General features: G+C 37.0%; 1 long non-coding RNA gene across 1 annotated transcript in view; it reads left to right on the top strand.

Moving 5' to 3' along the window:
- The window catches only part of LOC115831888, a 409,045-nt gene that overhangs the window by 98,606 nt on the left and 286,883 nt on the right, over positions 1-23,556 (top strand). The window lies entirely within an intron of this gene.

Here is a 23,556-nt window from a genome sequence, read left to right as displayed (position 1 = left end):
ACTCTCAGAAATATGTGCGTTCTCAGACCTGAGTACCCTGGTGTGGGCTTCGTGGTATTTTAGGAAGCATGAATTGAGATCTGAGGGCACTAGGTTTATCTTGAAAGCAGATGTAGGTAAATTGTCTCGGCTCTGCTGTGATCTCTAAGATTATGAAGGTACCTGGAACTTGGGAAAAAACATCTATTTTATCACATCATTGAAATTAGTTTCTTACCATTTATTAAACATTGGCTTAAAATAATGATTTTGCCATTTTTTTCCTGTCACATTGCAAATGCTTATCTATTGCTTTGACAAAGTTTGCATGCCTGCATTTCACCCTTGAAAAAGTAAATTGTTCAGTTTTTTTCTTTTTGTAGATAGTATTTAGATCACCTTTATCAATCTTAAAATAAGAAACCTAATAAAAATAACTCCAAATTGCAAGGCATCTCTTTAATACATAGATACTTTGTATCTTCGTTTTAGTTGAAAAGTTGAAATTATCTGTAGAGAAAGCATAAGACTAGATGATACCTTTTAATCTATTGTGAGAGATATGTAACATGTCAGCAGATGAAAAAAAGTAGGGACTGTTTTATAAACCTCCAGTCATCAAATAAGTGACATGTTTGAGTCAATCAATTTAAGAGGTTCCCAGTCCACTGATGAAACCATTTGAAGAAAATGTGCTGTTTGATGTTACAGAAGCCAAAAGCTGTATAAATGTGTCATCTGTTTTTCATTTTAATTCACTGTTTCCGAAGTATTTACTGTGTATTAAAAAATCTTTTTACCCTTTCAAATCTTTTGGACAACCTGGAAAAATTGAGAACAGTTTAACATCTATCCATAAAAGCACATTCTCAGCTGAGTTATCTTGTTCCTATGTGGTGATATTAATCATATTACATATGAACTTTTAAAATCAAGTAAGAAGGCTGTCATTTGACTAAGTAGCTGCTGATTTTTAAATAGAATCTGTAAATATATATCTATATGCTGAAAACTTTTAGTTCCATCAAAAATTAAAGGTTTTTTTTAATACAGTATAAATCTGAAAGGTATTTCTAGGTTCAGACAAAAATATCTGGAAGGATGTTGCCTTTAAAAATAAAGCCTTTTTTATAGGACAATTTCTGTTTTAAGAAATGGGATTATTTCATATTGTTATCCATGAGAAAATATTACTAGACTAAGAGATTCTTCTTATTTAATTCTCCCTCCAACGCCATCCTTCCCTTGCAATGAACGCCCAATCACTGTTACTTTTTTTCTCACTATTTAAAAACCTCTCTCTTGCCCACAGAGTTGCTTTTTTAAAAGATCCCTCTCTTTTCCCAGATGCTTTTCTTTCCTCTTTTCTCTGCCCTCTCACCCTGGCCACGCCCTCCTGCCTGGGTCCATCCGGTCCTACCTCTTGACAATGCTAATTTCCTCTTCTCAGTTTGGCTACTAAATTTTACACTATGCCATAAACAGGCTACTTGTGATACCTCTGGTTATTCATAATGCATAGCCAAAAATACTCTAAGTGCCACCACTCCTTATTTCACTGATTTCTAGCCAGAAGCATGGAGGGAGGAAAAAAAATCAGTGCTTTACTTTAAAGCCATTGTCTTCCACTGGTTTTCATGAAAGGGACAGGAGAATTATATGTAAAATGTAATAATCTTCAGGTTTTTCTGAGTGTTTTAACAAGCCACATTCAGGCAGTAGGGTTGGAAAGTGATGAGGGAAAACGACAAGGGTGTTGAAAGTCCCTAACGGGATCCTGTAATTTCTAGAAAAGAAATAGTTCTGCAAACAGGAGACATGATTACATAGGCTTAATTAACAGTTCAAAGTATTGGGGAGGACTTATCATGGTAGCATGCATGTTTCTCGTTCTTTAATGAGTAAATGACCCATTTGAGTGCATGAGCACATATCAGAAGCACATGGCGATGAAGTGTAGTGGTGGTAGATCTGATCAAAGGTTTTCAAAACTGACTCCAAGTATTTGATGAAGAAGATTAACATGGAGACAATTTACCAAACAAATACAGCATAAAGAGCCAAGAGACCTTCTAAGGGACTTCAAGGCTCCAGCTTGCCCACATAAAGAATATCATTAAACAGAAAGAAAACAAAGACCAGAATAAATATCTCATATGCTGAGTCCATAGAGTAACAGAACTGTCGATTAATGATTTTTTTTTGCTTTATTTTTTAATATACACACCAGAAGATGTTTTCAGTTTTTAAATGCAAAACAAAGCAATGCAGTTGACCTGGGTTCTAACTGGGTAACTCTCTTAAGTGTTCTAAAAGATTTCTGGACCAGAATTGGTTAATTAGTGCTTTGTGTTGCACTGTGTTACATATGACCTAACCAGAGATAAAAAGGTTTAAAGGTCTCTTGTAACCCTGCAATGCCATTTGTAACACAAAAATAACCCCCTTTCATTACTGGCATGCCACTGTAGCACGCAGGTTATTTTTTCCCTTCACTGCAATAAGGGCAGCTTTCGCATCAGAAGAATTCTTGGCAAATTAATGCGCTACCTCTTGGGCTAATTAAATTAGAAAGGATCAAAAATACAGAGCGGCTTTTGTGGTGGACACAATGTCGTGCTTCATGCATCTTGCTCAGAGAGGAATTTCTGCCATTTAGCCCCCTTTTGCCTCTAGCAGTGTTCTGGACTCTCTAACACAGTCAAGTTCCTAATTTGCCTCAATGAGAGAGAATTATTAACTGATAATAAGAAAAGGAGCATTCACAGCTTCAGGCTGGGCTATGTGGAAAAGGGTGATCTACCCAGCACCTGAAGCGCATGCAATTTTTATTAATTCCTGCCTAGAACAATGCATTCAGGAGTAAAATTGCTGTGCAGATGACAAAAACAATTATGCCTTTGATTTGTTCATTCTAAAAATGTGAACTACTTTAGCTCAAATATAACCAGATTAAACAACTAAAGTAGTTGCTCACCTCTCTTTAAATCCAGTTTGGATTGCAGCAAGTGTGTTTTATGTTGAGAAGTTGCCACTGCCACTTAAACTGATTGTTCCTATTGAAATCGCTGAGTGCACAAGTGATTTTGACAATAATTAATATTGTTCTCTCTATACTGTGGTCCTTTGTTTGAAGATGACACTGATGATGGTGTTGCTATCTTTATGGGCATTAATCCCAGAAAGAGAGATGGAAGCTCCTGCAGTAAATCCTTGCATGACTATTTGCTTCCGTAGACTTTCTGTGACTTGCTGCTGTTTATAGAGTTTTTAGTTTACAGGTCTGTCTCTTTGCCTTTTAGATATCATGGTAGCTTTGATCAAAACAAGATACCTTCATTTCTACGTGCTGCAACATCACTAATGGCCTGTTGCTTTCCAGATAGTGTTAGTTCACAACAACTAGAGATTCTTCAGTTGTTGTTTGCTGAGTTTCTTCTACTGTTTTTTTTGGGGGGGGATAACTATAGTTATCCCAAATTAGTGAATTAGTTGGTTATGCTGTTTTCCAAGTTCCATATGTTGGCAGTTAATAGAGCTTGGACTAACTTACATCTTTAACCATGTGAAGTTGAGTGTATTTATTGATGTATTAATATGAGTGACAAATATGTGTTTCTAAAAAAAGATGTAAAAAGTGTTGTCGGTTGTGCTATGTCAAACTTCTTATGTAGATCATCAAGCTGGTCATAATTTTTGTTTTGCGTTTCAAAATGAAAAAAACTCATAATGTGGTTGTTTTTATGTGTGTTTTATTCATTTCTGAGTTTCCTTTCAATGTAATAGGAATTAGTGGTTGTTTTGGATATTCTGTTAGGATCTTTGACTTTTTCTGAGATTTTCATAGTATATACAAATGCATGACCTTGATCTGCTTTGAAACTTCCAGGTTGAATTTCAATCTTTGCACTATGATCAGAAATCCTTTCCCTGTGTATAGGTTGGACTAGAACCCAATTCACTGGTGAAAAATTCAAGGGCCATTGTTGATATATGCAAAGTGTCAAACCAATGGTTTCCCTGAAAGCTCTCTGGAGCCTATTCTAATGTCATTTTCAAAATGTCCTGTTTGAATTCCAAAACATAATGGACATCCAATTTGTTATATTTGAATATGTCACTCTGCTTTTTAAAGATCATTATTTGGGTGCTAAACATTGTTCTAAGCTAGGATTGTCTATTTTGTGCTCATTGGTCATTTAACCATACAGTTGTAACTTTAACCTGGAACTTCATTCATTCTATGTAATCCATGCCTCCTCTTTAAATATTCATCTCAAGCACCACCCACATAAATTTTTCTCAGATTATTTCATATCACACTCGTAACATTTTCCCTTTCATCCTTCTAGAATTTGATTCATGGAATAGAAAGATTCATGATTGTTATGTACTAAAAAATCTTGGTCTGGTCTCTGCAATTTTATTCATGCATGATCTTTTAATTACTTGAGGATTGATATCATGTAGTTAGTTTTCTTTTATTGCCCATAGCATCTAGCTTGGCATAATGTAGATACTCATTAAAGTCTTTTTGTTTTGCCAATTGCTTTCTTTAATGGGTACCAGGGATCGGTTCTCTTGGCAATGTTAAATGTGTGTGTGAAAAAAAAAAGATGTATAGAGGCACTTATATTATATATGGCTGGGACCTAATTTCTAAAGTCTGGATACAAGAAGAAAATTGTATTTAGACAAAATTACCTTAAGAATCCTTCCTTAGAAAGCTGTCACATTGGAGACCATGGATTCTATTTCCTTAATACGCCCAAAACAGCAAGGTTTTCTCCCAATATTGGAATAGATTGGTGTTTTTTTGCTTTAATGTAAATAAAGTAATTAGGCTTGTAGTTAGGGTCATGTGGTAGAAAAGAATGGTTACCTCTATACACTAGACTCATCCTCAGTGCTGGAAGCTGTTTAATATATGAGAGGTACATGAGAACTGGAACTGACTGAATGAAGAGTGGCTTCATGTCTCTTATTTCAGGCGAATTCTGTAGAAATATCTGGCAGAATTGCCTTGGTACATACATAGTTTTTTCTGTTTATGTATTTATCTTTTTGGCCAAGTTATGTATAGTTGTGATCATATAACTTAAATGTACATTATGACATGTCTTCATTGTGCAATTGCTTCTTGTTCCAGGAAAATTGTCCCTGCTACATTTTGAACAAGATGTATTCAGTGCATGAACTTCACTTGTAAATGCAGCTTGGGGCTTTTCTTTTAACCTGGCACCTACTTTGCACTCTTTTGTCTTCATTATGATTAGTTTCATGTGTTGGTCAAGACACATCTGACATATAATCCTTTATATGGAAAGGATGTCACTCCTTTAAATTCCAGTGTTGTCAAGGAAAGCGCACTTTAGGGAGATGGATATCTGCCAGATTGGAAAAAAACATTAATAAGCTTTCTTGCTGCCCCCACTGAATCCTGTAGGATTTTCTCACTGTTCTGCAGACACACACACACACACACACACACACACACACACACACACACAGAGAGACACACACACACGAGCCAGGCATGTGCTCAACCTCCTTGTTGCATGCTGAACTTTCAGCTTTGCTGTTATGATTTGCCTTAACTTTCATTAGAAAGCTGACATCTTAAAAGTTTGGAAAAGACTTATAGTGGGAGGGGCTATTAGTCCTTACTTGGCAGTTCCTTATCTTTAGAAAATGGACTTACAGGTTAGATTTGCAGGATTTATGGCAGTCTTTACCTTGAAGATCATTTCCTATAACTTAGGGTTGGCTTAAACATAAGATTATATTGATATTAATAAACAGGTCAAACTATTCAGTACTTTTTTTTTGAAAAAGGAGATTTTTTATCATAACATAGTTTCAGATGGTTGAGATTTGTCTACAACCTCTCATCCTCACATAGTGATTGGATGTGAAACATGTACATTTTTAACAATGGAATGCACATGCTGTCATAAACTTTCATGTTAGGAAGGACTGCATAAAAGATGTCATTTCTTTTCTAAATGACAGTTGCAACACCTTAAAGTAGTTCTACAATCTCTTCTTGGTCCTCACTACTTTTAAGCTTGTATTTTCCCTGAACGTCTATTGGACCCAGAGAAACAGAACATGCCTGACTACTTTCCTTCTGGTATGAGAATGCTGTGCTTAAAAATATCATCTGTATGTGCTTTATTTTTATTTCAACCATACGTGCTTTTATAAGTATTTGAAAAGAAAATATTTTAAAGATTTGAAATAGAAGGAAGGGGCTATATGTGAATTACAGCAGCCTCAGGGTAACAGTGTCTCACACACTAATGATTCATATGGAGTTTATGTGTCTATTTATGTTGTCATTTATTTAGGGGAGGGGTGGCTAGAGAAAGAAAGCAGTGTATAGCATATTACCTAAATACTAGTGGTTTCTGAAAAAAGGAAAAAGAACACCCTGAACATTATCCTCATTTAATTAGAAGCAATCATTACATAATTATTCATATTAATTCAGTTTCTTACAACAGTGTTACATTTATTGGCACTTCCTCTTTTTTTCCTTCTTTGTTCTAAAAGAAGGGAGGATTGTTCTTTATTATTTGAAAGGGAAAAGGAAAGTGGTTTTATTTTCTGATAAAGTATTTACAAAAATGTCCACATTTGATGTGGCTCCTGGGGTCACATGGTGTCTGAATGTTCAACATGATCCTGGATCTTTCTGTAATTATTTCAGACTCAATAATAATGGTATCTTTAAAGGAACCAGGAAACTTGAACTCGTGTCTTTGTCATGAATGCAGGATTTATGTTACCAGAGTCTAGTTTCTGACCTTGAGGAAAGGGCTGAAGCATCTAAGCTATAAGTGATGACATAAAATTAAAAGTGCATAGGAGAACATAGTTAGTGTAGCCTATTACTGATGAGCAAAAGGTGGTATAAATGGGTGAAATATTATTGTCAGCATACCAGGGAGATATTTTTGCCCAGATTACTGATTCACACAGTTTGTCCAAAAACTTAGCTTCCTCAGAGAAGTTATAGGAAATAAAAGAGTTGTCTTCATTTTCATGTGTCTTAATACAGTCCAGATAATTATTATTGCTTAGTGTTAAGCACATAGATTCATTTTTGCCATCACCACAAGCCTGAAAGAAAGGGCAGATGAGTCTGAACAAATTTTCTGAGGTCACTTGTGCGTGTGTATGAATGTGAGATATCCAAAGGAGTAAAGAGTAAAAGTTGGGGAAATTAATTGAAAAAGTATTAGTTCTTAAAATGCAGAGGCAAGAATAAATTAAAGCAGATGCACATTGGGAAGTTTCCTTTATACTTTACCCGCACATCCATTTTTTGTGTGTCTTTTGCAAATGAATAGAAAAGGAGAAAACTATTTCCAGGTGTCTTCACTCAGTCTCTCAGTTTCAGAAATATTGATATATGACTTTACTACTGACAGGGAACAGAGAAAGAGAAGCTCATCTCTTTGACTGCTCTGTTACAAATATAGTTACAAAATGTTGTAGAATAGTCCTTTTGAGTTTCAGATTTGCGACTACAAAAATTAGGCATTTATTTCTTTCTCCCTTTGCTTGAAAATCAAGTCCACCCTGTCTCGACCACATAAAGAGAACAATTTTCCTCTGTGAACTGCTTGATGAGGCTGTGGCCAGATTCATATAAATGTCATAAAAACAGAGTACAGAATGGATTATTTTATGATTAAGATCTGTATGGATCTTTGTATGAATGCAACGTGCTTTGGCAGGGTTCTGCTGCACACACACTGGTTTTAGTGTGTGTGGTGGAAAAAATGGCCCGCCACATTGTCACTTTAATATCTTTCTGAAAAGCAACAAAAATCACTGGGCTCCACCAAAGGTTACAGCATCGTACAAAGGTTTGGTCTGCTAACCAGTACAGTGTGTGTTCTATTTCTCATTGAAATAATAACGAGAGTAAGATTCAGTAAAATGCCACAATATTTCTCAGCACTGTCATTAAATGACATGTTGATATCTAATTGTAATCATAAGGTGAAACTTTCCGGTTCTCTAATTTATGTAATAAGATTCAATTTTCTTTCTGTATCTTTGATTGTGTCCATGAGCTGAAATCTTTCTCCCTATGTATCTTTCTCTTTCTTTCTTCGGTTCAGGTCTTTTGGGGGAAAGAGATGCTTCATTTAGATTTATTTTTGATTTATTTTTTTGAGACACCAGACAAGCTGCTATCAGCACATGGATGCCAAGATGGTCCTTTAATAAATAATTGTGGTTTAAGAATTTCAACCAAAGGATTAATGTATTAAACTGAATAATAGCATCCAGACAGTAGCAAAGATGATGATCAGAGTTGGTGAAAGAAAGATTATTGATCATCTGGCCCTATCAGTCACAAACAGGGAAGAAGAAAACAAAAAGGAGGAAAAGGAGATTAAAGAAACGAAAAATAGTTTAGTAATGCCAGCTGATTCTGTTGCTAATTATAAATCTCTGGCAAGAAGCCTTAGCTATACAGTAACTCTCCAGTTATCTGGTGGTCAGATTTCCAGCAATCTTTACCACTCAGAACACAGATGAGATCCTGGAATTGTATCTCTCATAGCCTTGGCCGCATAGGAACAACTTTCTTTTCTGGATGCATTCAGCTATTCCCTGGAAGGTTTATTAAATTGATTATGCATATACATTTAAGATTGCTTATTTAATATATCTGTTTGTCTGGTCTTCTCCAGGTTATGGAGGGTAGTGGAAATAGGGAGGGGGTAAAATGCACCGGGAATGGGGGAAGGATGTGCAGGTTAGCAGGCTATAAAATAAATAAAATAGACATGAATAACTATTATTTTGCAGACAATGACTATTCAAGAGAGAGATTGCTCAATTGTCTTGATACTTAGAAGAAGGAAAGATAGCTCTTAGCTGTGGAATCCAAGGAAGTCTTCACGGAGAGGGGACATTATTGTTGGGCCTAGGGGTTATCTAGGATTGAAAAAGTTGGGAACTGGGAGATGGACATTCGAGAAACCTTGGGGTAATGACCCAGGGATAATAATATTAGGAATCATTAATGAAGTGCTGAAAATTTGGTTGAAGCATAAGGTGAATCTATGAGAGTCATGGAAAATGTGGCTGAAGTAGAAATAAAGACCAGGCTATGGAGACTTTTGAATGCCAAACTCAAGTTTTCAGACTTCATTGTAGGCCATTAGAGCTACTGAAAGCATTTGATCAGGGGAGTTAGGATGCTAGGGTTGTTTTGCCAGGGTTGGGACAAGCATATTGGGAGAGTGGAGACAGTAGAGTGGGCAACGTACTAGTTGAACTTAGGAGCATTCAGCAAATGACTAGCCCATTGTGGGGGGATCACAAGAGAGGCTGGAGAGAGATTTGGAGTCAACTAAGTAGGGGCTAAAAGCAATAGTTAAATTCAAAGATCAGATGAGATTATTGAGGGAAAGAATGTAAATAATGAAAGAACAGGGAATGACAGATCCTTGGAATCTCTATTAGAACAGTAATGGAGGAGTCTGAGAAGTTATATGTAGAGAGTATAACAATTAGAAAGGAGGAACATAGACTGCGGTGTTGTAGAAAAGGAAGAGTAGAAGAGGAAGGAGCAAAGAACTAACACACATTGAGTATCAATTCTATATCCAGATCCAGAGGTACACAATGTTATTTAATCTTTCCATGCATTCTACTAGAGATATATTCTTACCCTAATTTTACAAAGGAAGAAATTGATGTTCAGAGGGGTTAGGTTACATGTCCAAAGCCACGAAGTAGCAAGTAGTTGAGCTGCGATTTATGCTTAGGTTTGTTTGATTCCAAAGCCTATGCTTTTGCACTGTTAAATGCTGCCAACAAGTTGAAGCATCTAAGAGAAAGGGTTGTTTGACTGGTTTACCTCAGGAGAGTTGTGAGAGCAGAAGCCATATTTCACAATAATAAGAGATAAATGGGTGATGGATTCAATTTAGTTCACTTACTGTTTATTGGGCATCTGATGTGTAATGAGGAAATTTTCCAGCTACTGGAAATCCAAAAACCAATAGAGCTTAGTCCTTGCTCTCAAGAAGTATGAAATTTGGGAGGGACAAAACACGCACATAGATCATTTCAATGTAATATGGTGTCTGCTTTGAGAACACAGTTTGTCCTTTCAAGAAACAGAATAAAAATTTAATAAGAGCAGAATAGAGTTTTTACCTTTTTAAGATAATGTGAACTTGAAGATGTTTGTAGATTGATTGGATGGTGCATTGGTGAAGGGGCCAGTGAAGATGTTAAAATGACAGCAGATAAGAGGAGAATGGCACCAAGGACATATGGGATTGGGAGGGTGGGCAGAGTAGACGAGAAAAAAAGAGAATAATCTGATAATATTCATGGATATATTTAATGGATGCCCATTACTATCTTTGCATATTCTATGGAAAAGAAACTGACCTGAGAACATTAATATTTTGTTTCGGATCAATATTGTTTATTAGGCAGGCTACTCTGCCACCTTTGGCCACCCTTGGCATTCCATTTATAGCGGGCATAAACGCTGAGCAGTCAAGTTCAAGGTAGAAAAAGTCCTTTTAATGTGTTTGTGCTTAGGAAGCAAAAATTGAAAACCACATCTGGGGAAGATAGAAGAGTCTAAAGATGATTATATGAGTTTCAAATTCTGGCCAATTTTTAAACATAAGGCAAACAAACAGATACACAAATTATATAGAAGTATCTATTTTGTTTAATCATTCTAATTTTAAAGGGTAAATAATTAAAGTACACTTCAATACTGTGATTAGAGGCTACAAAAACTTTGTCCAAAAAACAGTGCTCATTTCTCATCCGAAACAACTAAGAGGAAAAGAAAATGTTGTGTTCTTATATTAGAACAGCTTTGCTTAAATGATGTGGTTGTCACCTCATTGTTTAATGGGAATAGAAAGTAACCAGAAATCTTGTGTTCATGGTGTTCCATATAAGCTATTTGCCTTTTTGAGTTGTACTGTCCTTTCCCTATGTTCCTATGTATTTACAATTTTCTTGCAGAATTCAGGATATGATCTATGATGATGTAGCCTCTCCCTGCCCCCATCCCTCATCTCTCTCTTTCTCTCTATATATTTTCATACATTATTATTTCTTATTAGTAACTAGTTCTGAAAATAAAATTTAATAATGTGTTTTGCTAGAGCAATAAATGCCATTATGTGCTTAAAATGGAAAGATGGATGTGAAACTCAATGATACCCTAGTATTAATACAAAAAAGGCACCTAGAAAGAATGATCTGTGTCTGCTAATGTTTGACACAGCAAATATTAAATAAATCATTTCTACTTCTCAAGAGTAAAAGTTTTTTAAATCATTTCAATTCTGGTAACAATGCAAAAATACTTGAACAGTTCGTTTTTAAACCATACAATAATAGTCATATGGTCTGTAACACCAATAATCACAAGTTTGTTAATTTACTAGAAATGATTATGACTTTCTTTGGAGCAATGTTAAGTGGAGTAAGCTCTGGACTTGATGAGCGTAATTTAGTTGTTCAACTGTCAGTAGCACTACTGGGACTCTGTGATGGAAGATTCCCTCGTGGAATTGAGACGAAAAGCATCCATAAATCTGGTGTCAAGAGAAAAGTCTGCTACTGTGTAAGAGCTATAACAGTATCTTTGTTACCTCAGGATTATGAAGATTATAATCTTTGGTCATTCATGTTATTGTCTTTCTTTATCACCAGCAGTATCTTAGCTATATCAACCAATGCTATATGGATTTGCTTCTGGATATATGGAAAAAAGAGATTAAGAGACCACCACTGATTTTCAAAAGCAACAATAATCTAACAGCAAATTTCAAAAATAGCAATAATATTTTATTTAGTTTTTGAAATGTATGTTTTATAATGCTTTCTATTTCAATTTCTAATAAGGTTAAAACCCTCACCCAGCCCAAAATGACCTACAGCCCACAAGTTTTATCTCGTGTTTTGAGAATCTCATAATGACTTTGGTCTTTTTTACTGAATCTTAAAGCTGTGGTCCACTCACATTTTATCCTGGTATTATAATGCTATAATTCAATTCAACAGGATGCTATAATATTCTATAATCTTATATCATATATAATAGTTTTCTTCCTTCCTTTTCAGTTTCAGCATTATCTAATTGGGATGTTTTTCTCTCATTTTTTTTTTTCAGTTTTCTCCACAGTCTTATCAAATTACGTCTTTTTAAGTCTCTTTTTTTTAAAAAAAACCTATTTCTCTCACCTCTATTTAGTCATATTATGTTCTTTAATGACATTTTATTTTATACCAGTCTAGGAATGCCATAATCATGGGGCAGTTCTCAAAGGGATTCGAGAGAATATGCATAAAAAATCACTTGTCTACTACTGTATTGGTTGCTGGTGCTAAATTTTTTTACCCTCATTGTTTATAAGTATCTGTTGCTAGGTGAAGACAAATATCTCAGAATAAACTATTTCTTTTCAGAGGTGATTAGAACTCTAACAAATGTTTCAGGACCATACTAAGAGGCTGTAACCATTGACTGTGGTGGATGTATCAGATTGAAGCCCTGGGGCATGGCCACATCATTATGACAATAGTTTAAGTTGTTAAGAAGCTCAAGGACCAACAAGTGAGAATGTAATTCTCTATCAAGATTGCCAGCTGTTTTTAAGTGTTTGGAGACCAAGATGAAGACCACAAGAATCAGTGGCAGATTGTCAAAGCAATGATGCAGAAGCCTACCATTACCATTATGAGCCACAAGAGGTACAATTGTGTTTTCTGTGATGATGAAATCCTCGTTGAGCTCATTGAAAGCCTGGGTATAATTAGTTTGTAAACATTTCTGGAATTCAAAATTTTTTTTTTTTAAGGAAAAGAATGATCTGAATATATAGCAAATGAAATAGTGTCTATGTTTGTGAGAGGAAATTGGGAAAGAAAGTCATTTGCACAGTTCTTTTACTGACTTAAACATTCTTAATTAGATTTGTGGGTTTTATATGAGAATGCATAAAGGGGCATACTGCTAAACTTTTGCTCTAAAAGCTCTTTTTGGCGCTCAATGTAGATATGTGCTTTTCTACTGGCAAAATGTAACAAGAGAGAAACATCTATCAGAATTCTTGTGTTTAAATCTACCTCCATTCAAGGCAGTTTCAAAAGATTATGACAACAATCTGGAACTTGAATTACACGCAAATCTAGGTTTGGAATAGTTAATGCTAATTCTGGGAGGGAGATAATATCACTTTTATTCATCTTCCTTTTAGTGTCTTAGTGAATTAGTCCCCTTTTATTAAATAATACAACTCTTACTTTCAACATGACAGATAGAATCCTGGCTTCAGGGTGATGGCTATTAAAATAACCCACGCTTAAACCCAGAATTACACATATTCCTTCTTACTTTATGCTTCGAAAATAGCCTTTCTGTATGCTAGTAGAGGACCCAATATATGGCCTCAACAGGTGTGTTATCTATAAGGCAGTATTTAATACTATAGATTTAGACAGAAATTGGGGTCAAATAATGAGACCTTGAAAAAAAGTGTATGGTCGTCTTCTCATGCAAAATATGAGTAATGTTATCTAATATCTAGGATTATTGAGAAAATTACACGATACTACCCATACATTTATTGACACACTACCTGACATTTCATAAATATTCAACAAATAATAGCGATCACAGTTAGAATTGTCTTAAATTATCCTGGCCCCCCCCATGGTTCACACAGTCTTTTTTTTTAACCACACATTTACCACTTAGTGAGGTCGAGGCAATTTGGTATACCTCTATTTGAAGTGGTTGGTTAAATTTACCGTGAATAGTTAAACATAGCAGGTTTAAAATGGCTATCATTGTGCAACATTAGATAGTGATCCATTTAGAATGTGTAATTATGTTTTTCATATGGTATAGTCCTTTTTTAGATTTTTTTAATAAGCTGTTTGCAGTCAGCATTTACTGTATTTGGTAGTCAGTGTTTACCATAGTTTGGAAAGCATATTGTATGTGGTAGAAAGACATACTGGTGTAAGAATAGGATTGAATATAAGTGTTGATTTGGATGTTTTCACTTGGGACATACAGGATCAGCTTGTACAAACTTCTTGTTTAGTAGGTGATATAACTGAGGTTCAGAGGAGTAAAATGATTTGCTAAAATGGCTAGAGCCATAACTGGAACCCAAGGCTCTTGACTTCTGGTACTGTGGCATACTGCTTCTCTTTACAATTCTTACTTATTTGAAGAATGCTTAGCACATCTATTTAAATATGCCCCGTGTAAGATTTTTCTTATATCTAATACTATTTTCAAATAGTGTATGCACTCTAGTCTTATTTGAGGCACTTTAGAAAATGTTCACAGGTATTAGAAACAAGTTTTAGACTCTATAAATTCATATCCAGATGAAGTTTAATGCTTAGTAATGAATAATAATGAAGAGTCTTTCTTACAGCCTTGATGCTGCTATCTTGATTTTTCATGACTTACTTGTCTCGTTTCAGCTTACCTTTTAAAAAATTGTTGGTTACTCATTACTTAGGGCATGGTAAATGTCTTGAGGGTACCATTCAAGTATGGTTCCAGCAGTATATCCACAGGTGGTCCAAAACCCCAGCTCACTATGAAAATACCATTACATTATCACCCAGGCTCTATCTCCCTAGCATAAATAGTGAACTTCAGTTTCCATTACTGGATGTGTAGTGTCTAAACATATTTCTTATTCCTAGAGTTGAAAAGTGATGGAAAAAAACATTAAGTTGTCAGATGCTGAAAACAAGAGGTCTATACTTAGGGTGGATACACATTTCTGGAATTTTGCTAGAAGTTATGCAATCAATTTTGGCTTCAGTTATATCCTTTCATGGTGATGTGATATCAAAAAGATTGGGTTGATTAAGTGAAAAATATAAATCAGTGTACCTGGCTATTTACACAGAGAATATAACTGTGGAAGCATGCTGAATGGTTATGTCATATAAAACTGTTGAAACCACACAGATGATTTAAGTTGGATTATTATCTTGAAACTACATTTTTTGGTCACATATTGGGAACATGAATTATTTTGTGCATCTTAGTGATCTACAAGATTATCAGCAACTATGACAGTAAAATGGGAAAATTTCTTTGTTAAGATTGTAGAAAATGAGATAAATTATTTTAGTTCTATTGATGTCAATAACTTTTGAGTGTTTGTGTATATTGTCAAGCAGGTTTGCGTTACTTCATATCAGCTAGTTTTTTTGAAATGTGTTTTCAGTGCTGCACAGGTTTCACATGGCACATTGCATTCTATGAAAATGTGTCTCTCCATTTCAGGACCAAGAAGTCCACATAAAAGCTCCATTATTCATATAAAAAACTGTCGTGAGCAGTCTCACAGTGGCTTAGGTATTATTCACGATACTGAGTTTTATTATTTGAGGCCCTTCAAGACCTTACTTCTTCCAGGAAAAGGCACTGTCATGTATTGTCATCAACGCTTCAAATATAGGCATACTTTTTGGAGCTATTGCTTGTTTGGTTCCAGACCACTGCAACAAAGCAAATTTCACAATAAAGCCAGTCATGAATGTTTTGGTTTCTCAATGCATATAAAAGTTATGTTTACACTATACTGTAGTCCATTAAGTGTGCAACGGCATTGTGTCTAAAAACAATGTACACGCCTTAATTAAAAGTACTTTATTGCTAAAAATACTGCTAATAATCATCCAAGCCTTCAGTGAGTAATAATCTTTTTTTTGCTGGTGGAGGGTCTTGCCTTATGTAGATGGCTGCTGACTGATTAGGGTAGTGGTGGCTGAAGGTTAGGATGGCTGTGGCAAATTCTTAAAATAAGACAATGAAGTTTGCACATCAGTTGACTCTTCCTTTCACCAAAGATGTCTCTGTAGTACATGATGCAGCTTGCCAGTATTTTACTCACAGTAGAACTTCTTTCAAAATTGTAGTCGATCCTTTCAAACCCTGCTCTGCTTTATCAACTAAGTGTATGAGACATTCTAAATACTTTGTCATTTTAACAGTGCTCACAGCATCTTCACTAGGAATAGATTCCATCTCAAGAAACCACTTTCTTTGCTCATCCATAAGAAGTAACCCCTAATCTGTTCAAGTTTGATTATGAGATTACAGCAATTCAGTCACATCTTCAGGCTCCACTTCTAATTCTATTTCTCCTACTATTTCTACCACATATGCAATTACTTCCCCCACTGAGGACTTGAACCCCCCAAGTCATTCATGAGTGTTGGAATCAACTTCTTCCAAGCTCCTGTTAATGTTGACATCTTGACCTACTCCCACAAATTACAAATGTTCTTAATAGCATCTAGAATGGTGAATTCTTTTGAGAAGATTTTCAATTGGGTTTGCTCAGATCCATCAGAGGAATCACTATTTATGGTAGCTATAGCCTTATAAAATATATTTCTTAAATAATAAGACTTGAGGAGGTGGCTGATAAGATGGCTGAATAGGAACAGCTCGGGTCTGCAGCTCCCAGAGAGATCAATGCAGAAGGTGGGTGATTTCTGCATTTCTAGCTGAGGTACCTAGCTCATCTCATTGGGACTGGTTAGACAGTGGGTGCAGCCCAGGAAGAGTGAGCTGAAGCAGGGTGGGGCATTGCCTCACCCTGGAAACACAAGGGGTCGGGGAACTCCCTCCTCTAGCCAAGGGAAGCCATGAGGGATGGTGCTGTGAGGAATGGTGCATTCTGGACCAGATAATATATTTTTTCCACAGTCTTCACAACCCCCAGACCAGGAGATACCCTTGGGTGCCTACAGCACCAGGGCACTGGGTTTCAAGCACAAAACTGGGTGGCCATTTGGGCAAACACTGAGCTAGCTGCAGGAGTTTTTGTTCATACCCCTGTGGTGCCTGGAATGCCAGTGAAACAGAGCTGTTTGCCCCCCTGGAAAGGGGGCTGAAGTCAGGAAGCCAAGTGGTCTAGCTCAGCAGATCCAACCCCCACGGAGCCCAGCAAGCTAAAATCTGCTGGCTTGAAATTCTTGCTGCCAGCACAGCAGTCTGAAGTCGACCTGGGATGCTTAGGCTTGCTGGAGGGAGGGGTGTCCACCATTACTGAGGCTTGAGTAGTCAGTTTTCCCCTCACAGTGTAAACAATGCCGCTGGGAAGTTTGAACTGGGCAGAGCCCACCACAACTCCACAAAGTCACTGTACCCAGACTTCCTCTCTAGATTCCTCCTCTCTGGGCAGGTCATCTCTGAAAGAAAGGCAGCAGCTCCAATCAGGGGCTTGTAGATAAAACTCCCATCTCCCTAGGACAGAGCACCTGGGGAAAGGGTCAGCATGTGGCGCAGCTTCAGCAGACTTAAACATTTCTGTCTGCCAGCTCTGAACAGAGCCGTGGATCTCCCAGCATGTGCTTGAACTCTGCTAAGGGACAGACTGCCTCCCCAAGTGCATCCCTGACTTCTATGCCTCCTGACTGGGAGATACCTCCCAGCAAGGGTTGACAGACACCTCATATAGGAGAGCTCTGGTTGGCATCTGGCAAGTGCCCCTCTGGGATGAAGCTTCCAGAGGAAGGAATAGGCAGCAATCTTTGCTGTTCTGCAGCAACCGCTGGTGATGCCCCCGCAAACAGGGTCTGGAGTGGACCTCCAGCAAACTCCAGGAGATGTGCAGCAGAGGGGCCTGACTGTTAGAAGGAATAGCATCAACGTCAACAGAAAGGATGTCCACACAACAACCCCATCCGAGGTCACCAACATCAAAGACCAAAGGTAGGTAAATCCACAAAGATGAGGAAAAACCAGCACAAAAAGGCTGAAAATTACAAAAACCAGAATGCCTCTCCTCCAAAGGATCACAACTCCTTGCCAGCAAGGGAACAAAACTGGATGGAGAATGAGTTTGACGAATTGACAGAAGTAGGCTTCAGAAGGTGGGTAATAAGAAACTCCTCTGAGCTAGAGGAGCATATCCTAACCAATGCAAGGAAGCTAAGAACCTTGAAAAAAGGTTAGAGGAATTGCTAACTAGAATAACCAGTTTAAAGAAGAACATAAATGACCTGATGGATCTGAAAAACATAGCACAAGAACTTCGTGAAGCATACACAAGTGTCAATAGCCGAATCGATCAAGTGGAAGAAAGGATATCAGAGATTGAAGATCCACTTAATGAAATAAAGCATGAAGACAAGATTAGAGAGAAAAGAATGAGAAGGAAAGAACAAAGCCTCCAAGAAATATGGGACTGTGTGAAAAGACCAAACCTATGTTTGATTGGTGTACCTGAAAGTGATGGGGAGAATGGAACCAAGTCGGAAAACACTCTTCAAGATGTTATCCAGGAGAACTTCCCCAACCTAGCATGACAGGCCAACATTCAAATTCAGGAAATACAGAGAACGCCACAAAGACACTCCTCTAGAAGAACTACCCGAAGACACATAATTGTCAGATTCACCAAGTTTGAAATGAAGGAAAACATGTTAAGGGCAGAAAGAGAGAAAGGTCGAGTTAGCCACAAAAGGAAGCCCATCAGACTAACAGTGGATCTTTCTGCAGAAACCCTACAAGCCAGAAGAGAGTGGGGGCCAATATTCAACATTCTTAAAGAAAAGAATTTTCAACCCAGAATTTCATATCCAGCCAAACTAAGCTTCATAAGTGAAGGAGAAATAGAATCCTTTACAGACAAGCAAATGCTGAGAGATTTTGTCACCACCAGGCCTACCTTACAAGAGCTCCTGAAGGAAGCACTAAACATGGAAAGAAACAACCGGTACCAGCCACTGCAAAAACATACCAAATTATATAGGCCATCGACACTGTGAAGAAACTGCATCAACTAATGGACAAAATAACCAGCTAGCATCATAATGACAGGATCGAATTCACACATAACAGTATTAACATTCAATGTAAATGGGCTAAATGGCCCAATTAAAAGACACAGACTGGAAAATTGGATAAAGAGTCAAGACCCATCAGTGTACTGTATTCAGGAGACCCATCTTACGTGCAAAGACACACATAGGCTCACAATAAAGGGATGGAGGAATATTTAGCAAGCAAGTCGAAAGAAAAAAAAAGGCAGGGGTTGCAATCCTAGTCTCAGATAAAACAGACTTTAAACCAACAAAGATCAAAAGAGACAAAGAAGGGCATTACATAATGGTAAAGGGATCAATGCAACAAGAAGAGCTAACTATCCTAAATATATATGCACCCACTACAGGAGCACCCAGATTCATAAACCAAGTTCTTAGAGACCTACAAAGAGACTTAGACTCCCACACAATAATAGTGGGAGACTTTAACACCCAGCTGTCAATATTAGATCAACAAGACAGAAGGTTAACGAGGATATTCAGGACTTGAACTCAGCTCTTGACCAAGCGGACAGCTACAGAACTGTCTACCCCAAATCAACAGAATATACATTTTTCTCAGCACCACTTCGCACTTATTCTAAAATTGACCACATAATTGGAAGTAAAGCACTACTCAGCAAATGCAAAATAATGTAAATCATAACAAATAGTCTCCCAGACCACAGTGCAATCAAATTAGAACTCAGGATAAAAAACTCAGTCAAAACCGCACAACTACATGGAAACTGAACAACCTGCTCCTGAATGACTACTGGGTACATAACAAAATTAAGGGAGAAATAAACAAGTTCTTTGAAACCAGTGAGAACAAAGACACAATGTACCAGACACAGCTAAAGCCCTGTTTAAAGGGAAACCTTTAGCACTAAATGCCCGCGGGAGAAAGCAGGAAAGATCTAAAATTGACACCCTAACATCACAATTAAAAGAATTACAGAAGCAAGAGCAAACAAATTCAAAAGCAAGCAGAAGGTAAGAAATAACTAAAATCAGAGCATAACTGAAGGAGATAGAGACACAAAAAACCCTTAAAAAATCAGTGAATCCAGGAGCTGCTTTTTGAAAAGATTAACAAAATATATAGACCACTAGGCAGACTAATAAGGAAGAGAGAAGAATCAAATAGACACAATGAAAAATGATAAAGGGGATATCACCACTGATCCCACAGAAATACAAACTACCATCAGAGGATACTATAAACACCTCTATGCAAATAAACTAGAAAATCCAGAAGAAATGTATAAATTCCTGGGCACATACACCCTCCTAAGACTAAACCAGGAAGAAGTTGAATCCCTGAATAGACCAGTAAGAAGTTCTGAAATTGAGGCAGTAATTAATAGTCTAACAACCAAAAAAAGCCCAGGACCAGATGGATTCACAGCCAAATTCTACCAGAAGTACAAAGAGGAGCTGTTACCATTCCTTCTGAAACTATTCAAACAATAGAAAAAGAGGGACTCCTCCGTAACTCATTTTATGAGCCCAGCATCATCCTGAAACCAAAAGCTGGCAGAGATACAACAATAAAAGGAAATTTCAGGCCAATATCCCTGATGAACATCAGTGCGAAAATCCTCAATAAAATACTGGCAAACTGAGTCCAGCAGCACATCAAAAAGTTTATCCACCACGATCAAGTCAGCTTCATCCCTGGGATGCAAGGCTGGTTCAACATATGCAAATCAATAAACATAATCTATAACATAAACAGAACCAATGACAAAAATCACATGATTATCTCAATAGATGCACAAAAGACCTTCGATAAAATTCAACACCCCCTTCATGCTAAGAACTCTCAATAGACTAGGTATTGATGGAACATATCTCAAAATAATAAGAGCTATTTATGACAAACCCATGGCCAATATACTGAATGGGCAAAATCTGGAAGCATTCCCTTTGACAACTGGCACAAGACAAGGATGCCCTATCTCACCCCTCCAATTCAACATAGTATTAGAAGTTCTGGCCAGGGCAATCAGGCAAGAGAAAAAAATAAAAGGTATTCAAATAGGAAGAAAGGAAGTCAAATTGTCTCTGTTTGCAGATGACATGATTGTGTATTTAGAAAACCCCATCGTCTCAGCCCCAAAACTCCTTAAGCTGATAAGCAACTTCAGCAAAGTCTCAGGATACAAAATCAATGTGCAAAAATTACAAGTATTCCTCTACACCAATAAAAGACAAACAGCCAAATCATGAGTGAACTCCCATTCACAATTGCTACAAAGAGAATAAAATACCTAGGAATACAATTTACAAGGGATGTGCAGGACCTCTTCAAGGAGAACTACACACCACTGCTCAAGGAAATAAGAAAAGACACAAATTGAAAAACCTTCCATGTTCATGGATAGGAAGAATCAATATTGTGAAAATGGCCATACTGTCCAAGGTGGTTTATAGATTCAATGCTATCCCCATCAAGCTACCATTGACTTTCTTAACAGAATTGGAAAAATCTACTTTAAATTTCATATGGAACCAAAAAAAGCCTGTATAGCCAAGACAATCCTAAGCAAAAGAACAAAGCTGGAGGCATCATGCTACCTTACTTCAAACTACACTACAAGGCTACAGTAATCAAAACAGCATGGTACTGGTACCAAAACAGATATATAGACCAATGGAACAGGGCAGAGGCCTCAAAAATGATGCCACACATCTACAACCATCTTACCTTTCACAAACCTGACAAAAACTAGCAATGAGGAAAGGATTCCCTATTTAATAAATGGCATTGAGAAATTGGCTAGCCTTATGCAGAAAACTGAAACTGGACCCCTTCCTTATACCTTATACAAAAATTAACTCAAGATATATTACAGACTTAAACGTAAGACCTAAAACCATAAAATCCCTAGAAGAAAACCTAGGCAATACCATTCAGGACATAGGCATGGGTAAAGACTTCATGACTAAAACACCAAGCAATGGCAACAAAAGCCAAAATTGACAAATGGGGTCTAATTAAACTAAAGAGCTTCTGCACAGCAAAAGAAACTACCATCTGAGTGAACAGGCAACCTACAGAATGGAAGAAAGTTTTTGCAATCTATCTGTCTGACAAAGGGCTAATATCCAGAATCTACAATGAACTTAAATTTACAAGAAAAAAACAACACCATCAAAAAGTGGGCGAAGGATATGAACAGACTCTTATCAAAAGAAGACATTTATGTGGCCAAAAAACATATGAAAAAAAGCTCATCATCACTGGTCATTAGAGAAATGCAAATCAGAACCACAATGAGATATCAGTTTCCGCTAGTTACTGGAGAGGATGTGGGGACATAGGAACGCTTTTACATTGTTGGTAGGAGTGTCTAGCTATGAAAGTCCTAGATGACATCTTCTAATAGGAGACTGTTTCATCTACATTGGAAATCTGTTGTTTAGGGTAACCACCTTCATGAGTAATCTTAGCTAGATCTTCTGGATAACTTCTCCATCAGCTCTTGCTGCTTCACCTTGCAACTTTTATGTTATAGAGACTGCTTCTTTCCTTCAGCCTCATGAACCAACCTCTGATAGGTACTGACTTTTCTTCTGCTGTTTCTTTGAGAGCCTTAATAGAATTGAAGAGAGTTAGGGGCTTGCTTTAGCTTATGAGTATGTTGTGGCTGGTTTAATCTTCCCAGATCACTAAAACTTTCACCATATCACCAATAAGGCTGTTTTGCTTTTTTGTAATTCACCTGTTTACTGGAATAGCATTTTAATTGCCTTTAAGAGCTTTACCTTTAAATACACAACTTGGCTGTTTGGTGCAAGAAGCCCGTTTAGCCTCTCTCAGCTTTCGACATACCTTTCTCACTAAGCTTAAGCATTTGTAGCTTTTGATTTAAAGTGAGAAATATGTGACTCTTCCTTTCACTTGAACACTTAGAGGCAATTGTAGAATTATTAATTGACCTAATTTTAATAATGTTGTGTCTCGGGGCATAGGGAGGCCCAAGGAGGGGGAGAGAGGTGGGGGAATGCCAGTCATACATTGGTGTGGTTCATGGTGCCCCATGACAATTAAAATAGTAACTTTAGAGATCACTGATACCAGATCACCATACCAGATATCATAATGAAGAAAAATTTGAAATATTCTGAGAACTACCAAAATATGACACAGAGACGAGCTCGTGCTATTGAAAAAAATGGCTCTGATAGACTTGGCTTGATGCAGGGTTGCACAAAACCTTCAATTTGTAAAAGACATGGTTATCTGTGAAGCTCAATAAAGCACAATACAATAAAACCAGGTATGCCTGTATGAATTCCTTTAATATAATCCTCATAATAATCTAACAAGGTAGACATTATGCCCATTTTATAGAAATAGGAAATTGAGGCATAACAAGGTTAAGCAAATTGCACAAAATCACTTGCTTTGTAAATGGCATGATCAGAACCAAACTAGGCCAGCCTGATGCCAAAACTTGTTCTTAATGCACTACATTGCTTGGTTTTAAGACAACTCCTGCACCATTTAAAAATCTTCCTATCTTATTGGCTCCCTTTATTCTCACCTCAAATGGGCATTTTGGGCAAACTTTCACGATTTAGCTTCCTTGAAATAGCAGGTTGATTTCTTACCTTTGAGCCTCGCTCTGACCCCTTCCCGGTAGAAGACTCATGAACCATAGGTTGAAGGTGCCTTCTACTTGCAGGGTATTTTGGTTT

Source organism: Nomascus leucogenys, chromosome 20, assembly GCF_006542625.1.
Source record: "Nomascus leucogenys isolate Asia chromosome 20, Asia_NLE_v1, whole genome shotgun sequence".
Lineage (NCBI taxonomy): Eukaryota > Metazoa > Chordata > Mammalia > Primates > Hylobatidae > Nomascus > Nomascus leucogenys.
Note: the sequence above shows the minus strand (reverse complement) of the source record. Positions and strands in the feature narration are given on the sequence as shown.